At 39.0% G+C, this 5,481-nt stretch overlaps 1 long non-coding RNA gene across 1 annotated transcript; it reads left to right on the top strand.

The window, feature by feature from the left end:
* LOC110270882 lies at positions 27-1,120 on the top strand. The gene is made up of 3 exons (XR_002360607.1): positions 27-293; positions 613-820; positions 1,039-1,120. It is a non-coding gene; the product is annotated as an uncharacterized LOC110270882 (long non-coding RNA).

The following is a 5,481-nucleotide window of genomic DNA, read 5'->3' as shown; positions in this document are numbered from 1 at the left end:
CATTTTCATTCATAAACATAGTACAATGATATTTACAAATGGCAGAAAAAGATATATTAAATCTACATCTAAATCATCACAATATTGTAAAGGAGTTAAAGGTTGAAAAGGTCAAAGAGTCGTTTAGGTGATTAGTTATAATGATAGCTCAACAATAAGCAGTCCAGTGGATGATCAGGTTACAATAAAAGAAATTGGGTTATAAAATTGGATCAGTGTAAACAGCAGAATCTAATTCAATGAGAACTGAAAAAATTCCATCTTAAATGAAAGACTTTGTTAGCAAGTAAAAGGTATGAAACAGGGAATTAATTTTTAAAGGTGAGCTAGAGAATTAATTAGAAGAGTTTTATAGAAGGGAGAAATCAATTCTGTTACATGAGAAATGTATTGTGAGATTATTTTTGAGGAGTTCATTCCTGACTCGTAAAGGGAATTAGCTTTCATGTTTTTTATTCCATCTATTTCCTTCTAGTAGTAATAAACTATTCAATTCTTCTTCTTCTACAATCTTACTCATTACATTCTGTACTATCATGCATTAGTCATTGTGTTGTTCTATTATTGGTGCTCTTGTTGAGAGGGAGCATGGCTTCCGATGAACTTTGACAGCAAGAAATTGTTGCTTTACAACAGAATCATGTGGAGGTTGCAAGTCACGTCTCCATGACAGAATCGCGCATGGATGGACTGGAGGGATCGATGAGAGAAATCCGAAGCATGCTGTCTGACGCACTTAAGTTGAAGCAGGTAGCCCCGATGATCTGTGATGAATGCTCTTTATACCATTGATACCAACAACAATTCTACCAACCTAGAGGTACAAAAGTTGATTTTACCCGTTTTTATGGTGATAGTAATGTGGATGAATGGATTTTTAAAGTGAAAGAGTATTTTGAATAGTTTGTTGTACCTGTGGAGATGAGACTTAAAATGATTTCCTTCTATTTGTCTAGAATTGTTTATGCTTGGTATCTTGGGGGTCAATAATAACATTGCATATACTTGGTAGTCCTTTCTCGATGTATTACTTGTCAGCTGCTAAAATTAAGATGAAGAGAGACAAGGGCCTCTATTACTATTGTGAGGAGAAGCGGTCACCAGGACATAAATATAAAACTTCTTGTTACTTGTTTATCAGAGAAAAAGAAATGCACGAGATCCCAAAAGAACCAGAACCTGAATTGATTCAAACCCCGGGAGCGGAGGCGCCGAGTGTAGTGGATGCTATGCAACCGGAAATTAGTTTCAATGCTATGGTAAGTCAATACCAGCCCACCATCTTTCGCGTGAAGGGCATGTATAATGAGCAGCCGGTTATGGTGTTGGTTGATGGGGGGAAGTTCCCATAATTTCGTGAAAGCAAGTGTGGTGGAGATATTCTACTTTCCGATTCAGTAAACCACGCCACTCCAGATTTTAGTAGGCAATGGAGATGTAATTGGTTGTAAGGCGTATTGCGAGAATATTCCCTTGATAATGTAGGGATACCAATTCTCCATTAGTACTTTTGTGTTGGATCTCCAAGGGGCAGATACAGTTCTCAGAGTTCAGTGGCTGATGTACCTAGGCTATGTCACCACACATTATGAATTGCCTACTATGGAATTTATGGTGAATAACGTCACTTCAAGCTACAAGGTGAACGGTTGCTATAAGGTGAACGGTTGCTTCAAGCTGACACTATGAGTAACAAAATTTTCAAAAGATGCTTTCATCGGAGGTTGTCACAACTCTCTACCATCTTAAGGTGGTAACGGAGGATAAAGAAGGAGACAGTGTAGCCAGAGCTATAACAAGTTTTAGAGGAGTTTGGAGGAGTTTTTGATGAACCAACCCAGCTGCCACCCAATCGAGACATAGACCCTACTATTACTTTAATGCGGGAGTCACAATTGGTGTGTGTTCAGCCTTATCGGTACCGTCATTTTCAGAAGGAGGAAATTAAATGTTTGATGACATAGATGCTCGGATAAGGGGTAATCTGGGAGAGTCAGAGTGCGTTTTTCAGCCCTATTTTACTAGTTAAGAAGAAGGACGGGAGCTGGAGATTTTGTATTGATTATAGAGCATTAAACGCTATTACAATTCGGGATAAGTTTTCTATTCCAACCATTGATGAGATGCTTCATGAACTCTTTGGTACGGAATACTTCTAAAATTGATTTGAGATTTGGTTACCATCAAATCCGAATGAATGAGAATTCGTTTCACATGATAGCTTTCTGCACTCACCAAGGGCATTATGAGTTTGTAGTTATCCCTTCGGTCTCACTAATGCCCCTTCAACCTTTCAGGCTACTATGAATAAGGTTTTTCAGCCTTATTTACAAAAGTTTGTTGTTATTTTCTTCGATTACATTCTTGTCTATAACAAGACTTGGGAGGACCACTTGTACTATATCGGGCTAATCCTAACTGTCCTATCCTAGCACCAGTTGTTTGCTAAGGGATCAAAGTGCCTTTTTGCTCAAAGACAATGGAGTATTCGGGCCATATCGTTGGGGCAGATGGTGTGAAAGTTGACCCATCTAAAATAGAAGCAATTCAAGTATGGCCAAAGGCAAATTCTTTCAAACAGCTTAGGGACTTTCTTGGACTAACATGGTATTATCGCAAGTTTGTGGCTAACTTTGCCCAAATTGCTCATCCTTTGACCGAGTTACTCAAGAAAAATAATTTTCATTGGGGCGAAGAGGCAGATAGAGCCTTCGAGCAGCTAAAAGCTGCCATGATTCATACCCCAGTACTAGCGTTACCAGATTTTTCTATGCCTTTTACGGTAGAGGCGGATGCGTCCCATAAAGGCATTGGTGCAGTATTAACGCAGAACGAACATCCCCTATCCTATTTTAGTAAGAAAATGAATCCAAAGAATGAGTCTTGCTTTGGCTTATATCAAGGAACTTTATGCAATTACGCAAACGGTGACCAAGTGGCACCACTATTTATTAGGGAAAAAATTTATTATAAAAACTGACCATCAGGGTTTAAAGGAACTCATGTCACATGTGATTTTGACACTAGAGCAACAATACTACGTGGCAAAGTTGTTGGGCTATGAGTTTGATATTGAATACAAGGTTGGCAGATTGAATCAGGTCACTGATTGCCCTCTCCCATCACCTTAATTTAGAGTCTCAATTTGTATTCCGCAGCCTCACTATGATTCAAACGGATCTGCTAGATTCTCTCAAAAGGACTAATGCTCACTACCCTACCATGGTATAGTTACATCAGCAACTTAAAGAGGGCAAGCTTAGCATAGATTCCAGGGAACGGGATGGACTTCTCCTATATCGGGAAAAGTTCTGGGTTTTTGACTATAATGGGTTACACAAATTACTCCAACATGATTTTCACAATTCAGTATGTGGGGGTCATGGTGGACTACTCAAAATGTATAAATTATTGGCGGATTTATTCTTTTGGTCTGGAATGCGGACTGCTATCTAAAAATTTGTTGAACAGTGCTGGGATTGTCAAGTTACCAAGTATGTTCCTGCACGCTCTTAGGGACTATTACAACCACTCCTAATGCCAAAACAGCTGTGGGTGGAGATCTCTCTTGATTTTATTGTGTAATTACCGAAATCTACTGGGTATACTACGATACTAGTGGTGGTGGACGGAGTTACTAAGGTAGAATATTTTACTGCTCTTAAACCTGGATTTACAGCGAGGGATGCAGCCAAGGCATTCATCAATTCGGTGGTCAAGTTACATGGATTTTCGGTCACTATGGTTTCGAATAGAGACCCTATTTTCCTAAGCAAGTTTAGGAAAAATTTGTTCGAGTTTAGTGGTACCTAGCTCAGCTACAGCACTGCCTATCATCCACATATTGATGCGGTTAGACTGAGGTAGTTAATCGCACATTGAAGCAATATCTCAAAGTCTTTATGCACTCTTACCCAAATCAATGGTCCTCTTTTCTCGCGTGGGTTGAACTCTGTTACAACAACTCTCACCACTCCTCCCTTAATATGTCACTACATGAGACACTCTTTGGGTTTTCGATGAGAACCTTGCACGGATACTGCCTGGGGGCCGCCACGATACTTGCCGTGGATGAATTTTTTATGGTGCGGGAAGCATTGTATCGGAAACTGTGTTATTCCCTTCAATGTGCGTAAGAAAAAATGAAGAATCAAGCAGATCAACACCGCTGGGAGAAAAGCTTTGAGATTGGGGATTGAGTTTTGTTGAAAATCTGGCTCTATCATCAGAAATTCCTAACCCACAATACCCACAACAGATTACAGAAACGTTTATACAGTCCATTCCAGATTACTCAGAAGATTGGGAAAGTAGCATACTGTTTGGCCTTGTCGACCGGCTGTGCCTTGCACCCGGTGTTCCATGTCGTGGTGTTGAAGTAGTTCAATGGGTAGCCTCCAGTGGAGCCAGTCACGGTGTCGGACCTCCCACCATCGCTGCAACTGCGTCCAGTCGCCATCCTCTATCATCGTTCTATGGCTTCTGATGAGGGTGTGTGAACTCAAGTCTTGGTGGATTGGGAAGGGGCTTCCAGGGATGAGACCACATGGGAAGACTTGAAGGAGTTGACGAAGTTGTTCCCTGAGGTCAACCTTGAGGACAAGGTTGTGTTGGAGGGTGGGCTAGTTGATAGCTCAACAATAAGCAGCCCAGTGGTTGATCAAGCTACAATAGAGAAAATTAAGCCAGCTCATGAAATTGGATCAGTGCAAACAGTAAAGGCCAAACCAATGAGAACCAGAAAAATTTCATCTTAAATGAAGGACTTTGTTAGTAAGTGAAGAGTGCGAAATAGGGGATTAATTCTCAAGGCTGAGCTGGAGAATTAGTTAGAAGGATTTTATAGAGGGGGAGGAATCAATTCTGTTACGTAAGGAATATATTGTGAGATTGTTCTCGAGGAGTTTATCTCTAACTCAAAAAGGAAATTACCTTTCACGCTTTCTATTCCATCTATTTCCTTTTAGTAATAATAAACTATTCAATTCTTCTTCTTCTACAATCTTACTCATTACATTCTATACTATCCTGCATTAGTCATTATGTTGTTCCATCATATAACAATTGTAATTCTATTTTTATGTTAGCGTGGTGAGCTTGCTTATTATGTTTATACATAAGGGAGAAAATGTTAATTGTATGGTTATTATATAATTCAAAGATTGTCTACCTTTTCTTAATACGTTTATTCTCTCTTGAAATTCTGTTGTTATAATTCTGTGTTATCACTGAGCTTCTTCTTCAACTCGAAATGGGGATCAGATCTAAATCTGATATCACTAAACCAAAAATTTTGAATGCTAAAATTTGAGAATGCTAACATTATAGACTAACCTTGATTAGTAAATTTTGTAAGACTAATTTATTATCCGCTTAGCGTTGAACCTATGGGCCACACACTAACGAGTGTTTTAATCTTTACTAAAGAATTATTTAATTATTATTTTGATTTAATCAAATAAATAATTATATTAATTCAAC

This window comes from Arachis ipaensis, chromosome B04, assembly GCF_000816755.2.
Source record: "Arachis ipaensis cultivar K30076 chromosome B04, Araip1.1, whole genome shotgun sequence".
Lineage (NCBI taxonomy): Eukaryota > Viridiplantae > Streptophyta > Magnoliopsida > Fabales > Fabaceae > Arachis > Arachis ipaensis.
This window is presented reverse-complemented; position numbering and strand designations above follow the sequence as displayed.